Source organism: Lepisosteus platostomus, chromosome 15 (genome assembly GCF_059453375.1).
Source record: "Lepisosteus platostomus isolate fLepPlt1 chromosome 15, fLepPlt1.hap1, whole genome shotgun sequence".
Lineage (NCBI taxonomy): Eukaryota > Metazoa > Chordata > Actinopteri > Semionotiformes > Lepisosteidae > Lepisosteus > Lepisosteus platostomus.
Window position 1 is genome coordinate 500,670 of NC_142625.1, and position 26,221 is coordinate 526,890.

The 26,221-nt window shown below is 54.8% G+C and overlaps 9 non-coding genes across 9 annotated transcripts; all 9 read left to right on the forward strand.

Moving 5' to 3' along the window:
* LOC148647374 (U2 spliceosomal RNA) lies at positions 1–189 on the forward strand. The gene has a single exon (XR_015926962.1). It is a non-coding gene; the product is annotated as a U2 spliceosomal RNA (small nuclear RNA).
* Positions 190–1,058: 869 nt separating this feature from the next.
* On the forward strand, positions 1,059–1,249 carry LOC148647375 (U2 spliceosomal RNA). Its single transcript, XR_015927384.1, has one exon. It is a non-coding gene; the product is annotated as a U2 spliceosomal RNA (small nuclear RNA).
* Positions 1,250–2,118: 869 nt separating this feature from the next.
* On the forward strand, positions 2,119–2,309 carry LOC148647376 (U2 spliceosomal RNA). Its single transcript, XR_015927385.1, has one exon. It is a non-coding gene; the product is annotated as a U2 spliceosomal RNA (small nuclear RNA).
* Positions 2,310–3,178: 869 nt separating this feature from the next.
* On the forward strand, positions 3,179–3,369 carry LOC148647377 (U2 spliceosomal RNA). The gene has a single exon (XR_015927386.1). It is a non-coding gene; the product is annotated as a U2 spliceosomal RNA (small nuclear RNA).
* A 3,350-nt stretch (positions 3,370–6,719) lies between these two features.
* LOC148647378 (U2 spliceosomal RNA) lies at positions 6,720–6,911 on the forward strand. The gene has a single exon (XR_015927094.1). It is a non-coding gene; the product is annotated as a U2 spliceosomal RNA (small nuclear RNA).
* An 869-nt stretch (positions 6,912–7,780) lies between these two features.
* On the forward strand, positions 7,781–7,971 carry LOC148647379 (U2 spliceosomal RNA). Its single transcript, XR_015927387.1, has one exon. It is a non-coding gene; the product is annotated as a U2 spliceosomal RNA (small nuclear RNA).
* Positions 7,972–14,155: 6,184 nt separating this feature from the next.
* LOC148647380 (U2 spliceosomal RNA) lies at positions 14,156–14,348 on the forward strand. The gene has a single exon (XR_015926886.1). It is a non-coding gene; the product is annotated as a U2 spliceosomal RNA (small nuclear RNA).
* An 869-nt stretch (positions 14,349–15,217) lies between these two features.
* Positions 15,218–15,408, forward strand: LOC148647381 (U2 spliceosomal RNA). Its single transcript, XR_015927388.1, has one exon. It is a non-coding gene; the product is annotated as a U2 spliceosomal RNA (small nuclear RNA).
* A 6,566-nt stretch (positions 15,409–21,974) lies between these two features.
* Positions 21,975–22,168, forward strand: LOC148647382 (U2 spliceosomal RNA). Its single transcript, XR_015926844.1, has one exon. It is a non-coding gene; the product is annotated as a U2 spliceosomal RNA (small nuclear RNA).
* The last annotated feature ends 4,053 nt before the right edge of the window (positions 22,169–26,221 follow it).

A 26,221-nucleotide genomic window follows, 5' to 3' on the forward strand; every position in this document is an offset into this window, starting at 1 on the left:
GTTACTTTTTGATAATAAAAAAAAAAAAAAAAAAAATCTGTTCTTATCAGTTTAATATCTGATACGTCCCCCATCGGGGGACCACATATTAAACGGATTTTTGGAACAGGGAGCTGGATCAGGAGCTTGCTCCGTCCTCTCCACGCATCGGCCCGGTATTGCAGCGCCTCCGGGAGCGGTGCACCACCTTCTCTCAGCGGTGAAAAGACAGACGTAGGTAGGTAGCTAGCTAGCTAGCTAGCTAGCTAGCGAGCGAGCGAGCGAGCGAGCGAGCAAGCAAGCGGAGTGGACTGGAGCTCCTTCTTCTCGGGTCTCGTCCCTCGTCCCTCGTCCATCTGTGTGTCTCTGTGTTCTGTCTCTCTCTCGCCCTCTCGGTTCCCGTGCTCCCTCTGTGCGCTTTCCCGCGTCTCGACTCTCTGGGCAAGCAGGCCGGCCCCCTTTTCGGCTCCCGTGCGTTTTCCCTCCAAAAAACTTAGGTTTTTCAGCCTTTTCCCAGGGAGGCAGGCGTGGCTTGCTTGCTTGCTTGCTTGCTTGCTTGCTTGTGTGTGTGTCCGTCCCCGTCCCTGCAGGCGGGCCCCTTTCGACAGCTGGGCGTTTTCCCTCCCAAAAACTTAGTATATCCACCTTTTCTTTCTTTTTTTTCGGCAGGCAGGCAGGCAGGCGTGTGTGCGCGCGCGCGCGCGTCCCCGTCCCTCCCTCCCGAGAGAGAGCTGCCCCTTGCCTCTGCCCGCAGGTGCTGGCGCTCGGCTTTCGCTTGCAGCCGGTTGGGCGCAGCTGCTGCCGGTGGGAGGGGCCTAAGCTAAGGAGGCCGGGCGGCTGGCGCCCCCTGCGGCTGCGGTCGTTGTCGGGCCGTTGACAGAAGATCAAAGAGCAGGGCCCCCGCCCGGGACTGGCAGGAAGGCAGGCGGGCAGGCAAGAGAGAGGGGGAGCAGAGTCCCGCGGCAGGCCTCTGGCTGCAGGGAGGCCGGCGGCTGCGCGGGTCCCGGGCTCCAGAGGAGTCGGCCTGCGCCACTGTGCGCCAGCGGAACGCCCGCGCGTCGGTCCGCGCCTTTGTGGGCATCGCTTCTCGGCCTTTTGGCTAAGATCAAGTGTAGTATCTGTTCTTATCAGTTTAATATCTGATACGTCCCCCATCGGGGGACCACATATTAAACGGATTTTTGGAACAGGGAGCTGGATCAGGAGCTTGCTCCGTCCTCTCCACGCATCGGCCCGGTATTGCAGCGCCTCCGGGAGCGGTGCACCACCTTCTCTCAGCGGTGAAAAGACAGACGTAGGTAGGTAGCTAGCTAGCTAGCTAGCTAGCGAGCGAGCGAGCGAGCGAGCGAGCGAGCAAGCAAGCGGAGTGGACTGGAGCTCCTTCTTCTCGGGTCTCGTCCCTCGTCCCTCGTCCATCTGTGTGTCTCTGTGTTCTGTCTCTCTCTCGCCCTCTCGGTTCCCGTGCTCCCTCTGTGCGCTTTCCCGCGTCTCGACTCTCTGGGCAAGCAGGCCGGCCCCCTTTTCGGCTCCCGTGCGTTTTCCCTCCAAAAAACTTAGGTTTTTCAGCCTTTTCCCAGGGAGGCAGGCGTGGCTTGCTTGCTTGCTTGCTTGCTTGCTTGCTTGTGTGTGTGTCCGTCCCCGTCCCTGCAGGCGGGCCCCTTTCGACAGCTGGGCGTTTTCCCTCCCAAAAACTTAGTATATCCACCTTTTCTTTCTTTTTTTTCGGCAGGCAGGCAGGCAGGCGTGTGTGCGCGCGCGCGCGCGTCCCCGTCCCTCCCTCCCGAGAGAGAGCTGCCCCTTGCCTCTGCCCGCAGGTGCTGGCGCTCGGCTTTCGCTTGCAGCCGGTTGGGCGCAGCTGCTGCCGGTGGGAGGGGCCTAAGCTAAGGAGGCCGGGCGGCTGGCGCCCCCTGCGGCTGCGGTCGTTGTCGGGCCGTTGACAGAAGATCAAAGAGCAGGGCCCCCGCCCGGGACTGGCAGGAAGGCAGGCGGGCAGGCAAGAGAGAGGGGGAGCAGAGTCCCGCGGCAGGCCTCTGGCTGCAGGGAGGCCGGCGGCTGCGCGGGTCCCGGGCTCCAGAGGAGTCGGCCTGCGCCACTGTGCGCCAGCGGAACGCCCGCGCGTCGGTCCGCGCCTTTGTGGGCATCGCTTCTCGGCCTTTTGGCTAAGATCAAGTGTAGTATCTGTTCTTATCAGTTTAATATCTGATACGTCCCCCATCGGGGGACCACATATTAAACGGATTTTTGGAACAGGGAGCTGGATCAGGAGCTTGCTCCGTCCTCTCCACGCATCGGCCCGGTATTGCAGCGCCTCCGGGAGCGGTGCACCACCTTCTCTCAGCGGTGAAAAGACAGACGTAGGTAGGTAGCTAGCTAGCTAGCTAGCTAGCGAGCGAGCGAGCGAGCGAGCGAGCGAGCAAGCAAGCGGAGTGGACTGGAGCTCCTTCTTCTCGGGTCTCGTCCCTCGTCCCTCGTCCATCTGTGTGTCTCTGTGTTCTGTCTCTCTCTCGCCCTCTCGGTTCCCGTGCTCCCTCTGTGCGCTTTCCCGCGTCTCGACTCTCTGGGCAAGCAGGCCGGCCCCCTTTTCGGCTCCCGTGCGTTTTCCCTCCAAAAAACTTAGGTTTTTCAGCCTTTTCCCAGGGAGGCAGGCGTGGCTTGCTTGCTTGCTTGCTTGCTTGCTTGCTTGTGTGTGTGTCCGTCCCCGTCCCTGCAGGCGGGCCCCTTTCGACAGCTGGGCGTTTTCCCTCCCAAAAACTTAGTATATCCACCTTTTCTTTCTTTTTTTTCGGCAGGCAGGCAGGCAGGCGTGTGTGCGCGCGCGCGCGCGTCCCCGTCCCTCCCTCCCGAGAGAGAGCTGCCCCTTGCCTCTGCCCGCAGGTGCTGGCGCTCGGCTTTCGCTTGCAGCCGGTTGGGCGCAGCTGCTGCCGGTGGGAGGGGCCTAAGCTAAGGAGGCCGGGCGGCTGGCGCCCCCTGCGGCTGCGGTCGTTGTCGGGCCGTTGACAGAAGATCAAAGAGCAGGGCCCCCGCCCGGGACTGGCAGGAAGGCAGGCGGGCAGGCAAGAGAGAGGGGGAGCAGAGTCCCGCGGCAGGCCTCTGGCTGCAGGGAGGCCGGCGGCTGCGCGGGTCCCGGGCTCCAGAGGAGTCGGCCTGCGCCACTGTGCGCCAGCGGAACGCCCGCGCGTCGGTCCGCGCCTTTGTGGGCATCGCTTCTCGGCCTTTTGGCTAAGATCAAGTGTAGTATCTGTTCTTATCAGTTTAATATCTGATACGTCCCCCATCGGGGGACCACATATTAAACGGATTTTTGGAACAGGGAGCTGGATCAGGAGCTTGCTCCGTCCTCTCCACGCATCGGCCCGGTATTGCAGCGCCTCCGGGAGCGGTGCACCACCTTCTCTCAGCGGTGAAAAGACAGACGTAGGTAGGTAGCTAGCTAGCTAGCTAGCTAGCGAGCGAGCGAGCGAGCGAGCGAGCAAGCAAGCGGAGTGGACTGGAGCTCCTTCTTCTCGGGTCTCGTCCCTCGTCCCTCGTCCATCTGTGTGTCTCTGTGTTCTGTCTCTCTCTCGCCCTCTCGGTTCCCGTGCTCCCTCTGTGCGCTTTCCCGCGTCTCGACTCTCTGGGCAAGCAGGCCGGCCCCCTTTTCGGCTCCCGTGCGTTTTCCCTCCAAAAAACTTAGGTTTTTCAGCCTTTTCCCAGGGAGGCAGGCGTGGCTTGCTTGCTTGCTTGCTTGCTTGCTTGCTTGTGTGTGTGTCCGTCCCCGTCCCTGCAGGCGGGCCCCTTTCGACAGCTGGGCGTTTTCCCTCCCAAAAACTTAGTATATCCACCTTTTCTTTCTTTTTTTTCGGCAGGCAGGCAGGCAGGCGTGTGTGCGCGCGCGCGCGCGTCCCCGTCCCTCCCTCCCGAGAGAGAGCTGCCCCTTGCCTCTGCCCGCAGGTGCTGGCGCTCGGCTTTCGCTTGCAGCCGGTTGGGCGCAGCTGCTGCCGGTGGGAGGGGCCTAAGCTAAGGAGGCCGGGCGGCTGGCGCCCCCTGCGGCTGCGGTCGTTGTCGGGCCGTTGACAGAAGATCAAAGAGCAGGGCCCCCGCCCGGGACTGGCAGGAAGGCAGGCGGGCAGGCAAGAGAGAGGGGGAGCAGAGTCCCGCGGCAGGCCTCTGGCTGCAGGGAGGCCGGCGGCTGCGCGGGTCCCGGGCTCCAGAGGAGTCGGCCTGCGCCACTGTGCGCCAGCGGAACGCCCGCGCGTCGGTCCGCGCCTTTGTGGGCATCGCTTCTCGGCCTTTTGGCTAAGATCAGGGTTCAAGTGGCTTGTCCGCAGTTCTCTCAGATCTTAGTCCAGAGGGCCGGGAAGGCGTGGAGAAGGACGCTGTGACGGGAAGGAGCGGAGTGCGGTTTTGCTGGAGCCAGGAGATTGGAAGAAGCCGAGACGAGGATTCTGCAGTTGCTGTTGGTCGGAGCGAGAGGGCGACGGAGGTTTCCTGAGGGCTTGGAAGCGGTGCCGAGGTTTGGAGCCATGGAGCTGTTGGCGGGATACATCTGGGCGAGGAAGGAGCGACGGAAGGATTCATTTCGCTTCGTGCTGCGGAGACGAGATGGACAAGGAAGATGGACTCGAGATAAGTTTGTGACTTTAATTTTGGAGGAGGTTTTGGGCTTATGTTTACGGGACATTTTTTGCTTACAAGACTTTTGTGAACGTGGTATATTTGAGTTAACTTTAGTTTCTAGTGATTTGTGTTTTGAGTTGTTGGGGAAGATTCAGGAGAAGAGAGAGGAGGCTCCGTTGAGCTTCTTCTCAGTGGACCCAATGTTTGCAGGGGATCTGAAGAGGATGACTGTGCATATTTCTGATCCGTTTGTTTCAGAAGAGGAAATTGTTGATTTTTTGAAAGGGTTTGTGTTTTTGCATGGGAGAGGACAGAGAGAACTGGATCCAAAAGGGGTTTGGACTGGGAAACGGGTTTTTTGGGTGAGATTGCGTTTTGGGGAATCTATTGAAGCGGGGGTGATACACCCTCCACCGTTTTTTGAGATCGGGACAGGGATGGGTTGTCTGTCCTATCTAGGACAGCCGTTGGTGTGCAGAAGATGTGGAAGATTGGGGCATTTTGCTGCACATTGTTCGATAGTGTTTTGTGGACGATGTTTTGTTCAAGGTCATACAGTGAAAGAATGTAAGATTGGGGTTAAATGTTTTTCGTGTGGGGGATTGGGGCATTTATATAAAAATTGTGTGGTGAAGGGAGGGGGTGGTGAAGGTCACGAGGTGGAAGGGGAGGAGGGGCAGGTATTGCAGGTACGGGAAGAGATGGGTGGGTTTGGAAGTAAAGTGAGGGAGGAGGAAGAAGGAAAGGGTGTTAAGGCGTCAGAGGGGGATTTGGTTGCGGGTGGTAAACGTGCGGCGAAAGATGATTTGGAAGGTAGTATAGGTGTCAATTGTGAGGTTGGGAGGAGTGAAAATACGGTGAATGTGGCTGAGAGTTTAGTGGAATGCGAGTCTGAGAGTAAGTGTGATAAGGAGGTGACAAATGACTTGCAAACAGAGAGTTTGAATGTAGAGGAGGTGGGAAGGATGTGTAAAGGAGATTGTGCAGGAAGTAACGAGGAGATTGGAAAAACAGGAATGGAGAAGGTAGGAGTGGAATCTGGAAAGGAAGGGGTGGAAGAGAAGGATAGGGGTCAGGAGGAGGTTAAGGAGGTTGCAAAAGGCGTGACACAGGAAGTGGAGGAGGTAGAGAGGAAGAGTACAGGAGAATGTGTGGGACGCAGGGGGGAGAATGGAAAGGATGGGATAAAGACAGATAAGGTAGGCGTAGTAAATGAGGAGTTTAGGAGTAAGGAGATTAGTGAGGTTAGGGAATTAGTTAAGGAGGGTAAGGGTGGGTGCATTGAGGGAGTTAAGGGTGAAAATGTGGAGGTGGTGAAGGATGGCATACAAGTTGAGAAGGCAAAAGTGGAAGTTGTGGAAAATAGGAAGGTTGGTGGATGTGTGAGAAGTGTGAGAGAACATGTCGGGAAAGAAATTAGGGTAAGCAAGGAAGTGGCAGTATTCAGAAATGGAGAGGTGAAAGAGGCTGGCATGAGGGTGTTAGAGTCCAGAGCAGAAGAGGGAAGAAGTAGTGATATTGAAGATGAGGGATGGTATACTGGTGAACTTACAGATAGCGATGTGGAGAGGGAACATGCAGAATATGTGAAACGGTGTACGGAAGAATGGAAGAAGGGAGGGTACACTGAGGGGAGGCTAAAAGCGCCATTGCAGGGGATTTCGTGGAACTTTGATTTTACAGGAAAGGTGAAAGAAATCGAATTGAATGATGAGAACTTTCCACCCTTAGGGTCCGTAGGGGCCATGAAGGGGGAAAACAGTAAAGCGGAATCTGTTTCAGCGAAAGGAGAGAGTATTGGTGGGGTTGCAAGTGGAGGAGGGAGCAATGGGGGCAACGGCGGGGGACGGAAAATAATGCTCGCAAAGTATGGAAGAAAGTTAAATTTGTCCAGGGGTGGCAAAACTGGAGTAAAGTAAAGAGTAGTATGGGAAATTATGTAAAAGTTTGGGGATTGAATGAGGGTTGGTTTTGGGTTTGAGGTGTTTGGAGTATGGGAATAAGTTGGATTTAAAAGAGGGATTGGTTGTTTTGCATAAGGGGTGGGATTATGTTAATAGATGGTTTGTATATGTTTGGTGTATTGGAGTATTGGATTTGAGGTTTTGAGTTTTTTTGGTTTTTAATGGTTTTGGTTGAAGTATTTTGTATTTTGTGATAATAAAAAAAAAAAAAAAAAAAAATCTGTTCTTATCAGTTTAATATCTGATACGTCCCCCATCGGGGGACCACATATTAAACGGATTTTTGGAACAGGGAGCTGGATCAGGAGCTTGCTCCGTCCTCTCCACGCATCGGCCCGGTATTGCAGCGCCTCCGGGAGCGGTGCACCACCTTCTCTCAGCGGTGAAAAGACAGACGTAGGTAGGTAGCTAGCTAGCTAGCTAGCTAGCGAGCGAGCGAGCGAGCGAGCGAGCGAGCAAGCAAGCGGAGTGGACTGGAGCTCCTTCTTCTCGGGTCTCGTCCCTCGTCCCTCGTCCATCTGTGTGTCTCTGTGTTCTGTCTCTCTCTCGCCCTCTCGGTTCCCGTGCTCCCTCTGTGCGCTTTCCCGCGTCTCGACTCTCTGGGCAAGCAGGCCGGCCCCCTTTTCGGCTCCCGTGCGTTTTCCCTCCAAAAAACTTAGGTTTTTCAGCCTTTTCCCAGGGAGGCAGGCGTGGCTTGCTTGCTTGCTTGCTTGCTTGCTTGCTTGTGTGTGTGTCCGTCCCCGTCCCTGCAGGCGGGCCCCTTTCGACAGCTGGGCGTTTTCCCTCCCAAAAACTTAGTATATCCACCTTTTCTTTCTTTTTTTTCGGCAGGCAGGCAGGCAGGCGTGTGTGCGCGCGCGCGCGCGTCCCCGTCCCTCCCTCCCGAGAGAGAGCTGCCCCTTGCCTCTGCCCGCAGGTGCTGGCGCTCGGCTTTCGCTTGCAGCCGGTTGGGCGCAGCTGCTGCCGGTGGGAGGGGCCTAAGCTAAGGAGGCCGGGCGGCTGGCGCCCCCTGCGGCTGCGGTCGTTGTCGGGCCGTTGACAGAAGATCAAAGAGCAGGGCCCCCGCCCGGGACTGGCAGGAAGGCAGGCGGGCAGGCAAGAGAGAGGGGGAGCAGAGTCCCGCGGCAGGCCTCTGGCTGCAGGGAGGCCGGCGGCTGCGCGGGTCCCGGGCTCCAGAGGAGTCGGCCTGCGCCACTGTGCGCCAGCGGAACGCCCGCGCGTCGGTCCGCGCCTTTGTGGGCATCGCTTCTCGGCCTTTTGGCTAAGATCAAGTGTAGTATCTGTTCTTATCAGTTTAATATCTGATACGTCCCCCATCGGGGGACCACATATTAAACGGATTTTTGGAACAGGGAGCTGGATCAGGAGCTTGCTCCGTCCTCTCCACGCATCGGCCCGGTATTGCAGCGCCTCCGGGAGCGGTGCACCACCTTCTCTCAGCGGTGAAAAGACAGACGTAGGTAGGTAGCTAGCTAGCTAGCTAGCTAGCGAGCGAGCGAGCGAGCGAGCGAGCAAGCAAGCGGAGTGGACTGGAGCTCCTTCTTCTCGGGTCTCGTCCCTCGTCCCTCGTCCATCTGTGTGTCTCTGTGTTCTGTCTCTCTCTCGCCCTCTCGGTTCCCGTGCTCCCTCTGTGCGCTTTCCCGCGTCTCGACTCTCTGGGCAAGCAGGCCGGCCCCCTTTTCGGCTCCCGTGCGTTTTCCCTCCAAAAAACTTAGGTTTTTCAGCCTTTTCCCAGGGAGGCAGGCGTGGCTTGCTTGCTTGCTTGCTTGCTTGCTTGCTTGTGTGTGTGTCCGTCCCCGTCCCTGCAGGCGGGCCCCTTTCGACAGCTGGGCGTTTTCCCTCCCAAAAACTTAGTATATCCACCTTTTCTTTCTTTTTTTTCGGCAGGCAGGCAGGCAGGCGTGTGTGCGCGCGCGCGCGCGTCCCCGTCCCTCCCTCCCGAGAGAGAGCTGCCCCTTGCCTCTGCCCGCAGGTGCTGGCGCTCGGCTTTCGCTTGCAGCCGGTTGGGCGCAGCTGCTGCCGGTGGGAGGGGCCTAAGCTAAGGAGGCCGGGCGGCTGGCGCCCCCTGCGGCTGCGGTCGTTGTCGGGCCGTTGACAGAAGATCAAAGAGCAGGGCCCCCGCCCGGGACTGGCAGGAAGGCAGGCGGGCAGGCAAGAGAGAGGGGGAGCAGAGTCCCGCGGCAGGCCTCTGGCTGCAGGGAGGCCGGCGGCTGCGCGGGTCCCGGGCTCCAGAGGAGTCGGCCTGCGCCACTGTGCGCCAGCGGAACGCCCGCGCGTCGGTCCGCGCCTTTGTGGGCATCGCTTCTCGGCCTTTTGGCCAAGATCAGAAGGCGCGTGGCCTGACCGCGGCTGGACGATTCAAAAGAGACGAGAAGGGCGGCAGAGGAGAGACGGAGGAATACAGACGGAAGGATCCTACGAAGGCGCAGACGACCGGGAAGAAGGCATTGGACCAACACCTGGGGGAACCGGATTCACGAGCCACCACTGGAATCGCTCTGGGTTGAGCCCAGGGGGTGAAGGTGGGGCTCCCAGATGACGGCGGCCGGTGAGTGGGATCCTTTTTTAGCGACCGTGAACCCTCTGTCCCGTGAGGGACAGATGAGGTGCACGGTGCGCTTTATCTTAAAGAAGAAAGAGGATGCGGGAGTATGGATGGTCAGGACACAGTTCGAGAGAAAGATTTTGTTCGATGTGTTGAACATTAAGAAGATCAATATTTTGGGAGTACAGGATTTTCAGGTGAAGAATATCTATGATGTCACGTTGACTACGAACTACGAATGCCGAAGGGTGTGGGATATGGCTAACGACTTGAAGGAAATTGACCCTCTTGCAAAATTTATTATTGAACCTCTGTTCGCCCGGGAGTTGAGACCAGTAACTGTGCATATGTATAACCCTCATGTGCCCGAGATTGATATAGCCATCTTCCTAAGAAGATACCTTGATATCCAAGGGGAGGGGAAGAAAATCTTGGATGAGGAAGATATATGGACTTTTAAGAGACGGTATATGGCAAGGTTTCGGCCGTGTAAGACCTCCCCTGGGGGGGTGCTACACCCTCCGGCATCCTTTTATATCGGGCCAAATAAGGGGTATTTGAGTTACGCTGGGCAGCCTAAAACCTGTAGGAAGTGTGGCCAGGAAGGACATGTGGTAGCAGACTGCACGGAACAGCTTTGCAGGCGCTGCGGTCAGGTCGGGCACTCGGCAGTGTCCTGCCGTGAGGCCAGGGTGTGCAACCTGTGCGGGGAACAAGGCCACATGTATAGGGCGTGCCCGCAGAAAATTAAGACCTTTGCGTCCGTAGTTGCAGACAAGGGAGAGGAACAAGCCGGACCATCGGTGAGAACAAGGAGGAACGATGAAGAGGGCACTCACCTGAATGAAGATCTTGCCCTCCAGGAGGTTGGCACTGATGCTCTGGCTCAGGTTTTGGACCCGGAGCCCCAGGCGTCCAGATCGGGTAGGCAGGACCTCCTCGCTGGATTACCGGAGATGGGAGCGAATGAGGAACCCGGGGAGAAGGAACCCTCAGAATCCGGCTGGATGAAACCAAAAAGGAGGGGAAAAAAGTCAAAGAAGAGGGAGAGAACCGCCTCGGACGAAGACAACACAGGGGTGGTAGAGAAGAAGTACAAAGAGATTGACATTCCGTCGGAGGAAGAGGCTGGCATGGAAGAGGAAGACTACTCTGATTCAGAGGTACAGCCTCAAAAGGAGGGAGACTATAATCCAGACGAGAGCCGGGAAATGGAGGAAGACCCCAGCATTGAGGGAGAGGTAGTGGGGAGTCCTGCGGAAGAGGAGGACAACGACTCTCCAAAAGACCCAGGCCCGGTAGAGGAAGGGGAAGAGGAGGAGAGAGAACCCCCCCAACCCACATCTGAAGCAGGGGGGTCAGTAACCACCCACGTTTCTGTCGCACGCCCCCAGGTCGTAATGCCCGGGGACGTGGCGATTGGCTCCGAACTTTGTCTACAGCCTGAGAGATCCTCCGATTCGGACTCGGACGCCTCACTGCCCCTCAGCGGTGTAACGGCTCAGGAAGAATCTCCCCCGTCCTTTTCCCCCGTTACATCTCTCAGCGACGCTATGTCGCCAAATGTAGACGGTATGGAAGATGCCCTGCATGGCCTTCTGGGTTCACTGTATTGAAGGCTACTTTCATGAGCGAGAGAGATGGGAACCTCCCCCCCTCTCGAGGCAGAGTGCATTCTCTGCTCCATTAACACCAGGGGTCTTAAAGATAAGATCAAACGTAACGGCGTCTTTGAATTCCTGGCTGAAAGGCGGTTTTCTTTTTGTTTCCTACAAGAAGTCCACCTCGGATCAGAGAGAGACGTGTCCGAATTCAGGAAGGACTGGCGTACTGGGGACTCTTGGTGGAGTGTGGGGGGTGTGCATTCCTCGGGGGTGGGGATCCTTTGCGGGACTCCTAATTTCTCTCCAAGCGAGGTTGTCTCTGTAATTCCAGGGAGGCTGTTGGTAGTGGATGGTGTGTGGGAGTGTATGCGTGTGCGTGTGATTGGAGTGTATGCACCAGCGGATAGGCGCCTTCAGGGGGCCTTCCTGAGAGAGTTAGAGCCCCTCCTCTATACAAATAGAGTGGTACTGATGGGTGGTGATTTTAACATCGATCTCGGTGATGTGAGTGGTTCGGGAGTGAGTGGTCTGCGTGAGATTGCACAACGTTTCAAACTGCATGACTGTTTTGGTGATTTTGGCCCGGCCTCCAAGGCTTATACCTGGAGTAATGGGCGAGGGATATTCCGAAGGCTAGATTATGTATTCACCACCCTAAAAGGGGTGACTCGGGCCAGGCAGGTGGTTCCAGTATGGTTCTCTGACCACCTCTTACTGTCGGCAACTGTGACCTCTGATGGTTTCCGGACAAGACCACAGCACTGGAAGCTGAACACGCAGGTCCTGTCCGAGGAGAAATATCTTACTCGGATAGTTGACCTGCTGTGCGGCTTCCAGAGGAAACGGTGGAGGTTTCCTACGGCGGTCCTCTGGTGGGAGGCCTGTAAAAAGGCCATCGCCAAGGCCTCCGTGAGTTACTGTAGGCACAGGAGATCTGTGGGTAAGGCGGCGCTAGCTAATTTACAAAAAGAGCTAGAAGGCCTATATGTGGCGTTTAATGAGGGTGGTTCCTTCGACGCAGCAAAAGCCACAGAAATCCGGCACGCTTTGAGCGAGACCTGGTCCTCGCGAGCTAGAGAGTTCCTGTTCAGGCTCAAGGGTGAGCTTTTGGAAAGCCATGAGAAGTGCTCGTCCCACTTCTTCGGCGCGGTCCGCGCGCGGCAGGCAAGGACCAGCTTCGAGGCGCTACGGAAGGTGGATGGCTCAGTAACACAGGATGGGCTTGAAATGGAGGAGTGCGCCTCGGAGTTTTACAGGTCCTTGTTTGCGGAAAAACCCGTGGACGCGGGCCGTTGGGAGAAGTGGTTGACGGGCATAGACGGGCGAACTGAGGTTCCTCTGGGCTTGGACGGGGATCTAACGGCCGCGGAGGTGAAGGAAGCCATGGCCGGCCTGCGTCGGGGAACCGCCCCCGGCGTCGACGGCCTGCCCATAGATTTCTATGTTGCCTTTTGGGACACGCTTCAGCCCATGCTCATGGAGGTCTTCCGGGAAATACTGCAAGTCGGGGAGATGGGAACAACAATGAAGGTAGGAGTCTTGTCTCTTATCTTCAAAAAGGGTGATAAGGCAGATCTGGAAAACTGGAGGCCGATCCAGTTACTCTGCACCGATTATAAGATCTTGGCAAGAGTACTGGGTAGGAGGCTGAGGAAGGTGATGCCAGATCTGGTTAGTAAGCACCAGACTTGCAGTGTAGAGGGCCGGAAAATAGCTTGGAATCTCCATCTCATCAGAGACACGGTTGCCTGGGTAGAAGATCGGAACCTAGAGCTCATGCTGGTCAGTCTCGACCAGAGTAAGGCCTTTGATAGGGTTCACCATGCCTTCCTCTGGGAGGTTCTGGCGCGGCTGGGCTTGAGCCATGCCTTCATCAGGTGGATCAAGACACTTTACAATGGTGTGGTATCACGGGTGTGCATCAACGGGAGGTTGGGAGCGGGAGTGCCGGTCGGTTGTGGGGTGAGGCAGGGTTGTCCCCTGTCTCCCCTCCTTTACGTCCTGTACACCGAGCCCCTCCTCCTAGCAATTCACAAGGATCCCCTGATTGAGGGCGTGGTGGTTCCAGGCAGTGGGGGTGAGCAGGTAAAAGTCGCGGCCTATGCTGACGACATCTCACTGTTCCTTACATCCGAAAGGAGTATGTACCGGGTACTTGAGTTGATGGAGGACCTCTCAGCAGGCACCGGGTCCTGTCTAAACAGGGACAAGTGTGCCATCAAGTACTTTGGCAAGTGGAAGGACAGGAGAGACGAGGTCGCGGGCCTCCCCCTGGAGCCGGGTCCATTAAAGATCTTGGGCATCCGATTTCACTCGGGCGATTCCGCGAGATTGAATTGGGAGGACAAGCTTCGGCGGGTAAACCAGAGGTTGGGTATGTGGCAGGATAGGACACTTTCCTATACAGGGAAGGTCCTAGTAATCAAGGTGGACATCCTGCCATTGCTAGTGCATCTGGCCAGGGTGTTTCCCTTACCTGCCAGCATGAGGAGGGATCTCGTTAGAGCAGTCTTCCGGTTCATCTGGGGTGCGGGTTATGAGTACATCGCCCGAGTGCACATGTGTAGACCGGTAGAGGAAGGGGGGAGGGCCGTTCCAGATTTGCCGGCCAAACTGGATACCCTGTTTGTGTCCGGCCTGTGTATGATCCTCCATGAGGACCCTGACCACCTGTGCGTGTGCTACGTAAAGCTGTGGTTATCTGTCATGATGAGGCACCTTGTGGCTTGGTCCAATAGGACGCCTAAGGCCGAAAGGCTGCCCCCGCACTACAGGCACGCCGTAAAGTGGCTGAAAAAGTACCCTGCAGCCAGGGAGGGGCGGGCGTCCTTAGACCACAAGGCCTTATACAGGACAGTGGTCGCAAAGGCCGGCCCGGCAGTGGTCGGGGTTTCGGAAGAAGGCTGGCGGCAAATTCAGCCTGTTGGTCTTGACAACAGGTTAAAAGACCTCAATTGGCTGGCCAGATGGAATCGTATGCCGGTCCGGGAGACATTGCATAGTCACGGTCTTTCGAGACAAAATCGGTGTCCCCGCCCGGATTGCGCGGAGATCGAAACAGTCATGCATGTTTTCTGGGGGTGCACCTTTTCACAACAGGTATGGAAGAAGAGCGAATGGTTGTTGGAGAGAGTGAGTATGGATTTTAACTTGACTGCACAGATAGTATTGAAAGGGGTTCTGGGACCACGTAAATGGAACTGTGGTTTCCTTTTGTGGCTCATTATCAGTCTAGTTAAATGGTTTTTGTGGATGTCACGTAAAGAATTAGTAGAGCACGGGAAGGGGGATTCACCGGACACAATAGTTTGGAAAATTCAGCACGATATTGGGAGAAGGGTTAAGTGGGATATCTCACGGTGGGGTTTTTCTGCAGCAAAGGAACGATGGAAGGGTCTTTTTTCTTTAGGTTAATTTCTGTGTGTTGTCGGGGGTTGTAGGTAACTGTGTCTTGTATGTATTGTTTTGTATATTTTGTATTTTTGTAATAAAAAAAAAAAAAAAAAATCTGTTCTTATCAGTTTAATATCTGATACGTCCCCCATCGGGGGACCACATATTAAACGGATTTTTGGAACAGGGAGCTGGATCAGGAGCTTGCTCCGTCCTCTCCACGCATCGGCCCGGTATTGCAGCGCCTCCGGGAGCGGTGCACCACCTTCTCTCAGCGGTGAAAAGACAGACGTAGGTAGGTAGCTAGCTAGCTAGCTAGCTAGCGAGCGAGCGAGCGAGCGAGCGAGCGAGCAAGCAAGCGGAGTGGACTGGAGCTCCTTCTTCTCGGGTCTCGTCCCTCGTCCCTCGTCCATCTGTGTGTCTCTGTGTTCTGTCTCTCTCTCGCCCTCTCGGTTCCCGTGCTCCCTCTGTGCGCTTTCCCGCGTCTCGACTCTCTGGGCAAGCAGGCCGGCCCCCTTTTCGGCTCCCGTGCGTTTTCCCTCCAAAAAACTTAGGTTTTTCAGCCTTTTCCCAGGGAGGCAGGCGTGGCTTGCTTGCTTGCTTGCTTGCTTGCTTGCTTGTGTGTGTGTCCGTCCCCGTCCCTGCAGGCGGGCCCCTTTCGACAGCTGGGCGTTTTCCCTCCCAAAAACTTAGTATATCCACCTTTTCTTTCTTTTTTTTCGGCAGGCAGGCAGGCAGGCGTGTGTGCGCGCGCGCGCGCGTCCCCGTCCCTCCCTCCCGAGAGAGAGCTGCCCCTTGCCTCTGCCCGCAGGTGCTGGCGCTCGGCTTTCGCTTGCAGCCGGTTGGGCGCAGCTGCTGCCGGTGGGAGGGGCCTAAGCTAAGGAGGCCGGGCGGCTGGCGCCCCCTGCGGCTGCGGTCGTTGTCGGGCCGTTGACAGAAGATCAAAGAGCAGGGCCCCCGCCCGGGACTGGCAGGAAGGCAGGCGGGCAGGCAAGAGAGAGGGGGAGCAGAGTCCCGCGGCAGGCCTCTGGCTGCAGGGAGGCCGGCGGCTGCGCGGGTCCCGGGCTCCAGAGGAGTCGGCCTGCGCCACTGTGCGCCAGCGGAACGCCCGCGCGTCGGTCCGCGCCTTTGTGGGCATCGCTTCTCGGCCTTTTGGCTAAGATCAAGTGTAGTATCTGTTCTTATCAGTTTAATATCTGATACGTCCCCCATCGGGGGACCACATATTAAACGGATTTTTGGAACAGGGAGCTGGATCAGGAGCTTGCTCCGTCCTCTCCACGCATCGGCCCGGTATTGCAGCGCCTCCGGGAGCGGTGCACCACCTTCTCTCAGCGGTGAAAAGACAGACGTAGGTAGGTAGCTAGCTAGCTAGCTAGCTAGCGAGCGAGCGAGCGAGCGAGCGAGCAAGCAAGCGGAGTGGACTGGAGCTCCTTCTTCTCGGGTCTCGTCCCTCGTCCCTCGTCCATCTGTGTGTCTCTGTGTTCTGTCTCTCTCTCGCCCTCTCGGTTCCCGTGCTCCCTCTGTGCGCTTTCCCGCGTCTCGACTCTCTGGGCAAGCAGGCCGGCCCCCTTTTCGGCTCCCGTGCGTTTTCCCTCCAAAAAACTTAGGTTTTTCAGCCTTTTCCCAGGGAGGCAGGCGTGGCTTGCTTGCTTGCTTGCTTGCTTGCTTGCTTGTGTGTGTGTCCGTCCCCGTCCCTGCAGGCGGGCCCCTTTCGACAGCTGGGCGTTTTCCCTCCCAAAAACTTAGTATATCCACCTTTTCTTTCTTTTTTTTCGGCAGGCAGGCAGGCAGGCGTGTGTGCGCGCGCGCGCGCGTCCCCGTCCCTCCCTCCCGAGAGAGAGCTGCCCCTTGCCTCTGCCCGCAGGTGCTGGCGCTCGGCTTTCGCTTGCAGCCGGTTGGGCGCAGCTGCTGCCGGTGGGAGGGGCCTAAGCTAAGGAGGCCGGGCGGCTGGCGCCCCCTGCGGCTGCGGTCGTTGTCGGGCCGTTGACAGAAGATCAAAGAGCAGGGCCCCCGCCCGGGACTGGCAGGAAGGCAGGCGGGCAGGCAAGAGAGAGGGGGAGCAGAGTCCCGCGGCAGGCCTCTGGCTGCAGGGAGGCCGGCGGCTGCGCGGGTCCCGGGCTCCAGAGGAGTCGGCCTGCGCCACTGTGCGCCAGCGGAACGCCCGCGCGTCGGTCCGCGCCTTTGTGGGCATCGCTTCTCGGCCTTTTGGCTCAGATCTGAAAGTACGTGGCCTGACCGCGGCTTGACGACTGGGCTGGGGGACGAGATAGCAGCGACGGAGAGGAGAGAGGGGAGCATCGGCGGCGACGGCGGCGGAAGCCTTTTTTTCTGCGACTTACCAGAGGGAGCGGCGGAGCGGAGAGGACGGAGGGATGGAGCCGGCTCCTGATGGTGCTTTTGCTACGGCAGGGAGGACCCTGGCCGGAGAAGAATTTAGAAGACCTGGAAGAGGATCTGAGGAAGAAGGAAGGAGAGTTGATGTGGCAGTTGCAGCTTCGGGGAGCAGTGTGGTGGCAAGGTCAGTAGAGGCCGCTGATAGCAGAGAAGGAAGACCTGGAAAAGGACCGGAGAAGGACGGTGGGAGAAGCTATGCGGCTGCTGCTGCTTCAGCGAGAAGTTCAGCGGGGAGACCATCAGAGGGCGCTGGCAGCAGGGAAGGTCAGTTTCGGCACACAATTCGGTTTGTGCAAAAAGCAGAATTGGGGGAACGGGCCTTGAGAGACAGGGGAATCTTCGGGGACGACATAGTTCGTGGAGTCTTCGGTCTAAGCCCCACGGATGTTTATTGTTTACAGGACTTTTTGGGTAAGAAAACATATGACCTGTTTCTGGTGAATAGAGTGGTCTGCCACAGAGTGTGGGAGATGGTGAAGGCTAAGAGGAATGAGAAGCCTCTGAGTGATTACATTATCGAGCCTTTATTTGTAAGAGAAAACAGGCCCTTAGTTGTTCAGATGTTCAACCCATACGTGCCGGAAGAGGACATAGAGGTGTTCCTGAAACGTTTTGTGGATATAACAGCAAAGGGCGTAAGAATAAATGACAGGAACGGCTATTGGTCGGGGAAGTTCCGATATTTTGTGCGTTTGAGGACCCTCAGTGCCCAAGAGGATGGCTACCTGCATCCTCCTGCAATGTTTTTTATCGGGGCTAATCGGGGTTATGTCAACTACCCGGGACAGCCGCTAACCTGCAGGAGATGTGGAGGAGAAGGACATTTTGCAGCCAACTGCAGGGAAACAGTCTGCAAGCGATGTGGCAGGCCGGGACACCAGGGTGCTGAGTGCAAGGCGGTGAGGACCTGCAACCTGTGCGGGGCGGAAGATCATTTGTATAAGGACTGCCCCTTGAGCCATGATCCGGTAAGTAGGGGAGCGGCAGGGGGCGTGCCTGAGGCTGCTGGGCCTTCCTCGGCCATTTCTGTTTCAGGTGCAGAAGACAGGGAGGAGGAGACCAGGGAGACGGGGGAAATGGAAGAAGGAACGTCTGGGGGATCGACAGATGACGACAGGCAGAAACCGGTGGCAGACCAAGAAGCTGAGGACAGAGGGCCTGCTTTGAGCCCGGAGGTAGACTTGGAGGAGGGTTCCACAGGGGTGGAGGAAATTGCTGCTCGGACTGCTAGAAATTTGGAGACCATGCAGGACATTATGAACACTCTCCAACAGACTATGGGGGAAAAGGAAGGGGGAATGGATTGGTCGGGCGGGACCGCTAAGAGGAAATTGGAAGGGGGGGAGAGCAGCGAGGAGGACTCTACCCCGGAGGTGGTAGCAGAGACAGCCCTTCAGCCTAGTTCTGAGCCTGATAAGCAGGCGGAAGGGGAGTCGGGGCATAGCAAGCGGCCCTGTGGGGCTGTAGTGGTAATGGCCGCGGTGACGGAAGATTTTCTAGAAGAGCAAAAGATAGATGAAGAGGGGCAGATTGATCTGTCCTCTTGCCCCGGTTTGTCTGCATTAGTACAGGAGGGGGTTATTTTTGAGTTGGAGGGTAGAAACCTCATTAAGATCACGTGTAGGGACCTTAACATAGCAACGGATGCACAACGAGCATTGCTAGATATACTTAAGGACAGGGAACATCAAAAGGCAGGGGACATGGCCAAAAGAGACCGCCAAAGACGGTACGATGACTTACGCCGTAGGGTGCGACAGTCGGGGAGCCTCTACAGACTTGACCTCGAGACCTCCAGTGCTTTCCTGAAGCATTCCACTTGGTATCGAGAAGGGGTGAGATACCCCAAGGGTTTTGAGAAAATTAAAGAAATCCTGAGGCAATTTGGCAGTGTCAAGCCTAGTTTTGATCACAGCGGAAGGGAAGTGCTGGGAATGGGTCTCGAGGGAAAGAAGAAGGAGGACGTGGTGCGGTGCGCATACGAGCTCCAGACCTACATCAAAGAGGGAGAAGGTAAAGTCCAGAAATCCTGGGCCTAAATGACCAGCAGCTACTTGACCTTGAATGTGCGAGGGCTACGGGATAAGTCCAAGAGGGTAGCTGTTTTTGCGGCTTTAAAAGACCTAAGGTCTAGTGTGTGTTTTTTGCAGGAGGTCCACCTTAAAGATGGAAAGGATGTGGAGGAACTGACTGCTTTGTGGGACCGTGGTCCCTCAAGGTGGAGTACTGGAGGTGTGCACTCCTCTGGAGTAGGGATCCTTTTCGGGGACCCTCAAACAGAGTGTGGGGAGGTGAGAGTGAGCGTGCCGGGAAGATTGTTGAGTGTCGATGCAAGAATGGATGGGATTGATTTTAGATTTGTGTGTGTGTATGCGCCAGCAGCAATGAGGGAGAGGAGGGATTTTTTAACTCATTTGGGCACATTGTGTGTCACAAATAGAGTAGTGGTGATTGGAGGCGATTTTAATATAGACATTGATAAGGAGAAGGAGGGGGATGCCAGAGTGGTCAGAGACATGTTAAAAATGTATAACCTAAAAGACTGTTACAAAGAGGCTCATCCGCAGCGGGGGGGATACACCTGGAGCAACACCAGAGGTGTAGTTAAAAGGCTGGATTACATTTTTACCTCTAGTTCAGTGGTAGTGGAGACAGTTAAGATCACTCCAGTGTGGTTTTCTGACCACTGTATGGCAGAGGTTCGAGTAGCAAGATCTGGGACTGAATTTGGCAGGGGGGTGTGGAGATTGAACTGCGTCGTTCTGGAGGAGAAGGCGTACTTGAAGATGATGGAGAAACTTTTAGTGCGGTGCTTAAATAACGGAGTGGGAGATAGGTCTCTGCTGGAGATCTGGGAGGAAACCAAAGAAATAATAGGGAAGGCTTCTAGAAAGTACTGTAGGGAAAGGAGGAGGAGGGAAAGGAAAGAGCTTGAAAGCCTAGAGAAGGAGTTGGAAGTGGCTTTTAGGGGTGGAGAGGATGGGACTCCTTCAAGCGAAAACCAGGTAGCTACCTTACTGAAACAAATTAGGAAGCACCACGAGCGAAGGGCGAGGGAGTTCCTGTTTCGGGCGCGTGTGGAGTTTTTAGATCACTATGAGACGTGCTCCAAATATTTTTTTAACAGGATCCGAGGAAGACAAGAGAAAAGGGTTTTTCATTCCATCCTAGCTACCAGCGGGAAGCAGGTAACGGACCGGGAGGGGATGCTCAGAGAAGCGGCTAGGTTTTACGAAGAGCTTTTCGCTGAGAAGGTATGTGAGAGGGAAGCTGCAGAAGAGGTCCTTCAGACCCTGCAAGCAACCCTGACGGAGGAAGAGAGAGAAAACTTGGAAAGGCCCTTTGAGCTGTCAGAGTTAGAGGCAGCAATGAGATCCTTGAAAAAGGGGAAAGTGCCGGGGGTGGATGGGATCCCTGTAGAGTTTTACAGGACCTTCTGGCCGATCTTAGGACCCTTCCTCTTGGAGGTGATGGGGGAGATTTTCAGTAAGAAGAGCATGGGAAAATCAATGAGGGAGGGTATTTTAACGCTGGTCTTTAAAAAAGGAGACCGAACCGAGCTTAAAAATTGGAGACCCTTAACCTTGTTGTGTGTGGACTATAAGATCATGGCTAAATTGCTTGTTCACAGACTTTCGAGTGTGATGGCTACTATAATCGGCAGGGACCAGACATGCGGAGTCAGAGGAAGATCAGGGAGGTGGACGCTGCAATTATTGAGAGACATCATCGCATGGGCGGAGCAAAGGAAGGTACCATTAATGCTTGTCAATTTAGATTTGGAAAAAGCATTTGATAGGGTGTCCCATGATTTTTTGTGGCTGATTTTGGAGAAGATGGGGTTTGGGCCAATCATGATTGACTGGCTAAAGACCTTGTACAGCAAGGTGGGCAGTAGGGCTGTTATAAATGGTTGGCTGGGCAACCTAGTGAGTCAGAAGGCGGGGGTGAGACAGGGCTGCCCTCTCTCCCCTTTGTTGTTTGCAATTTATATGGAGCCTTTTGCGGCGGCCATTCGAGCTGAAAAGGGAATAGATGGTTTGATACTGCCAGGCAGTGGGGGAGAGAGGGTTAAATTGACAATGTATGCAGACGACGTGACCCTTGTAGTGGACTCAACTTTCAGCCTAAAAGCTGCCTTGGAAGTTTTTAAAACCTTTGCGAGGGCATCTGGGGCAGCTCTTAATGCGAGCAAAAGTCTAGTCAAGACTTTCGGCCCCTGGGATGCGACGCAACAATGGTTTGGGGGTTTTAAACTGTGCACAGGACCTTTTAAAGTCCTGGGAGTGGACTTTTTGCGAAGAGGCTCAGGAGGCCACAACTGGGGCTCCAGGATAGAGAAGGCAAGGAGGAAGATGGGGCTGTGGACCAAGCTAAAATTGACCATGGTGGGTAAAATTTTAGTATTAAAAGTAGACATACTGCCTCTTTTCGTCTACTTGGTGTACGTGTACCCCTTGCCGCCGAGGTACAGACGACTTTTGGTCGGCGAAGTCTTCCGGTTTGTATGGGGTGGCAGATACGAGTATGTCAAGCGTGTGGATATGGTCCGGAGGCTGGAGCAGGGGGGTAGGGAAGTTCCAGACTTTCCATTGAAGCTTGATTGTATATATGTTTCCAACTTATGTCTAGCTTTGGGTTCCCCTATAGAACACGCATACCAGTACTTTGTACGCTTCTGGTTTGCACAGTTTATGACAGTTTTGACAACATGGTCTAACTCAGTGCCGCATGGAAACGATCTGCCCTGGTATTATAGACATGCTAAACTGTGGGTGGCAAAGTACTGGGACCGGCAGGACACAACAACAGTGCTGAGCCATAGAAAATTATACCAACAACTGATAGAGACCACTAAATCCCCTCCTGAACAGAGAAAGAAAGCAGACGTGTGGACCAGGATCCAGCCGCGAGGCTTGGATCACAGACTGATTGACCTCAACTGGAAGGTGGCATGGGGTAGGCTACCGGTGAGAGAGGTACTTTATAAGCACAAGCTGACAAAAACCTATACATGTCCGCGAGAAGGATGTAAGGCTACAGAGTCAATAAGACATGTTTTTATCGATTGTGTCTTTGTGCAAAAGGTATGGATGAAATGTCAGCGTTTTTTTGATCTTTTAGACGGATCTTTCAGAGTCACAACATCGGTTGTTTTGTACGGGATTAAAGGGGGGGCTAAGAAGGGCAGCCTTCAGTTTTTGTTATGGCTGTTAATAAGCCTCGTCAAATCGGAGGCGTGGGAGGCGCGGGATGTTTTAATTAAAAAGGGGAAAGAAAGATCAGTGCAAGGGGTTTACCAGAAGGTGCTGAATGACATTAAAGGGCGCATACAGAGGGACGTGCAAAGATGGGGCTATCATGCGGCCCGGGAAAGGTGGAAGGGTTTGGTTTTGCTTTAACGTTTTTCATGAGTATTTGTGTTGGGTTTGATCTTGTGAATAATGTAAATGGACGTTTTTGTTTCTTGTTTTTTCTGTTATGATTGATTTGTTTTCTGTTTTTCTATTTTTGCATTAAAAACAAAAAAAAAAAAATCTGTTCTTATCAGTTTAATATCTGATACGTCCCCCATCGGGGGACCACATATTAAACGGATTTTTGGAACAGGGAGCTGGATCAGGAGCTTGCTCCGTCCTCTCCACGCATCGGCCCGGTATTGCAGCGCCTCCGGGAGCGGTGCACCACCTTCTCTCAGCGGTGAAAAGACAGACGTAGGTAGGTAGCTAGCTAGCTAGCTAGCTAGCGAGCGAGCGAGCGAGCGAGCGAGCAAGCAAGCGGAGTGGACTGGAGCTCCTTCTTCTCGGGTCTCGTCCCTCGTCCCTCGTCCATCTGTGTGTCTCTGTGTTCTGTCTCTCTCTCGCCCTCTCGGTTCCCGTGCTCCCTCTGTGCGCTTTCCCGCGTCTCGACTCTCTGGGCAAGCAGGCCGGCCCCCTTTTCGGCTCCCGTGCGTTTTCCCTCCAAAAAACTTAGGTTTTTCAGCCTTTTCCCAGGGAGGCAGGCGTGGCTTGCTTGCTTGCTTGCTTGCTTGCTTGCTTGTGTGTGTGTCCGTCCCCGTCCCTGCAGGCGGGCCCCTTTCGACAGCTGGGCGTTTTCCCTCCCAAAAACTTAGTATATCCACCTTTTCTTTCTTTTTTTTCGGCAGGCAGGCAGGCAGGCGTGTGTGCGCGCGCGCGCGCGTCCCCGTCCCTCCCTCCCGAGAGAGAGCTGCCCCTTGCCTCTGCCCGCAGGTGCTGGCGCTCGGCTTTCGCTTGCAGCCGGTTGGGCGCAGCTGCTGCCGGTGGGAGGGGCCTAAGCTAAGGAGGCCGGGCGGCTGGCGCCCCCTGCGGCTGCGGTCGTTGTCGGGCCGTTGACAGAAGATCAAAGAGCAGGGCCCCCGCCCGGGACTGGCAGGAAGGCAGGCGGGCAGGCAAGAGAGAGGGGGAGCAGAGTCCCGCGGCAGGCCTCTGGCTGCAGGGAGGCCGGCGGCTGCGCGGGTCCCGGGCTCCAGAGGAGTCGGCCTGCGCCACTGTGCGCCAGCGGAACGCCCGCGCGTCGGTCCGCGCCTTTGTGGGCATCGCTTCTCGGCCTTTTGGCTAAGATCAAGTGTGTGGCCTGACCGCAGCTTGCATCTTAGCCAGGAGAAAGGGAGAGACGGATCGCTTGTTTCGGGGAGACTCGAAGCCTTTTTTTGCGTGGCGGTTTTTTTCCGGCCATTTTTGACGATGGAGGGAGGAGCCTTTTCAAGAGAAGGAAGAGTGCGACATGCTGTGCGTTTTGTGTTACGAGACAACGGGGAGAAGACGGAGTTCACTTCAAGGGACAGTTTCGAGGACGAGGTGATGAGAGATGCCCTGCACCTGGAGCCTGAGGACGTGTTCTGCCTACAAGACTTCCCGGGTAAGAGGTGTTTTGACCTTTCGCTCAACTCAGAGAATCTTGTCAGGGGCGTTTGGGCAGTGGTGAACAGAAGGAAAGAGGAAAAACCTTTCGTGGACTACTATGTGGAACCCTTGTTTGCCAGGGAGTTAAGAACCTTGACAGTGGCAATGTTTAACCCCTATATGCCTGAAGAAAACATAGTCTGTTTTTTGAAGCGCTTCGTGGATATTCAGGGCATAGGGGTGAAGATAATAGACAGGAAAAACTATTGGACAGGGAAGTGGCGTTACAGGGTGCGTTTCAGAGCGAATGGGTCAGCACCGGACGGTCTTTTGCACCCGCCTGCATCATTTGAGATAGGCTCCAACAGGGGGTACTTGTTCTATTACGGACAGCCCTCGGTTTGCAGGAGATGTAGGAAGGAGGGACATCATGTGGTGGATTGCAGGGAGCGAATCTGCAGAAGATGTGAGGGGGTTGGTCACCTATCTTCAGAATGCAAGGAAGAGAGGAGGTGTAATCTGTGCGGAGGTGCAGGGCATATATTTAAAGACTGTGCTTTACGGAAAAGGACTTTTTCAGAAGTCGTGAGTGGAGTTGCAGGTGAAAGACCAGGTGCTGCAAATGAAGAGGAGAGACGAAGAGAGGTGGATGAAGGTGGGGAGGCTGACAATAGGGAACCTGGAAAAAAGGGAAGCCGAAGGTTTTCAAAAGATGGAAGCTTCTTAACGGTAGAAGAAGAGGAAACCGGAGAAGTGGTGAGAGGGGCAGAAGAAGGGGCGGAGCTCATTTTGCATATGCAAAGTGAGCCCACAGATGGAAGTTTTTCTGATAAGGACAGCTTTTCAGAGGTTTCAGAGACGCCAGGACTAGACTTTTTGAAAGCAGCTGCGATGGAAGTGGGGCAGGAGGTGCAAAGTGTCCAGGATGGGAGTTGGGGAGAGAGGATGGAGGAAGAGGAGGGAGAAGGGCCGTCGGTGTCAAAAAGATCCATAAAGAGGAAGGCACAAGGCTCAGATGCTCTAGTGGCCAAAAAGGCAGATAGAGGTACTGAGGATTTGTCACTGAGTGATACACCTGTCTCAGAGGTCCTGGTGGCAGTTTACACACCTGGAGAGGGTGAAGTCCATGATGAGGGACTTGTTCTGTCCCAGTCCAGAGATTGCTCAGTATTATCAGGAGCTTCTTGCATACCTGAAACGGATGAGGGCAACCAGGTACTTACCGGAGGTGGGGGTGTCCAGGCTGAGCAGAAGCTGAGGAGTGAGGAGGGCCTTTGGCTCGATTCGGACCTCCCCAGAGATTTCATCGACCTGTGCAAATGGAACGAAAAGAATAGAGATGTTCATTGGCCAGCCGGGTTTGAAGAACAGGATCTGCAGAAGAAAGGGATTAAGTACAAGTGTGAGTACCTTGGTAAAGAAGTGAGACGCATTCAAATATATGGAAGAACCCACTCAGAGATAGGTTCAAAAAAGTGCCTTTTCTCGGATTTAGTAAAGCAGTGGAGGAACAGTGCTGGGAAGGCAAAGGAAGCCTTTGCTTCAGGGGTGTACAGAAAGGAAGGAAGGTATGTGAAAAAGTTGGATGCCTCATCAGGTTTTTTAAAGAAGTGTGAATGGCAGAACGGAAATGTGAGGTTCCCGAACAAGGCGGGTGGAATCAAAAACGTACTCAGAAGATTTCCGGGAGTGAAACTCGAGAACGAAGGAGCGGCTAGGAGAATCACAAGATTGACTGTGAGTGGTCATCAAGAATCGGAAGTGCGGGACGCTTACATAGCGGTGATGGCCATTATAGATAAATGGGAAGAGAAAATGTAAAATAATTATTCATGACCATAAAAGTCCTCACGTTAAACACCAGGGGGCTGAGGGACAAAGTGAAAAGGACAGCAGTCTTTCAGTCTTTGAGGATTTTTAATTTTGATGTCTGTCTTTTGCAGGAGGTTCATTTGAAAAATGATAATGATGTGGTTGGTTTTGCGCGTGAGTGGGATAGAGGTGATTCTAGGTGGAGTGTGGGGGGGGTTCACTCATCGGGTGTGGGTGTGTTGATTGGAAATCGGGATGTTTTAGTCGAAGGGAGTGTTGCAGTGGTACCGGGAAGAGTTTTAAGTGTTGATTTGTGCATTGGTGAGTGTAACTTTAGAATAGTGTGTGTCTACGCTCCTGCTGTAGGGTCAATGAGGGCAGATTTTTTTAAAGAACTGTTCCCTTTGTGTGCCACGAATAGGTTCCTGGTTATTGGTGGAGATTTTAATGTTGACCTCTTTAATAAGGAAGAGGCAGGGGCAAAGCAGCTGCGCACACTATTGACGCGCTTTAATTTAGTTGATAGTGCAGTGCGTTTCCGAGCAAAAGGGGTGGTACCTACCTGGAGAAACACAGCGGGTGTAGCGAAGCGCCTTGATTATGTTTTTGTATCCAGGGAGGTGGCAGTTGGTGGAGTGAACACTCATCCGGCCTGGCTTTCAGATCACGATATTGTAGAAGTGGATTTGAGCCTGGCAAGAGGAATGTATGGGAAGGGTGTATGGAGAATGAATGTTGAGGTGTTGGAAGAGAGAGAGTATGTAGATTGTATGAGTTTGTATTTGAACAGGTGGCGGGAAGAAAGGCGACAGCATGTTCCCACGGTGGAATGGTGGGAGCAGATCAAAAAGAAAATCAAAAAAGAAACGAGGTCATATTGTCGTGAGCGTCAGAAAAAGGTGAGGAGAGAGGGGAGGCTGCTCCAGGAAGAGCTGAATAAGCTCTACGCTCTCCTTAACGAAGGAGTGCAAGTGGACATGGCTGAGGTGGCAGCCTCAAAAAGGAAATTAAGGGCATATCACGAGGAGAGGGCAAAGAATTTTATTTTTAAGGCCCGAGTTGACTCAT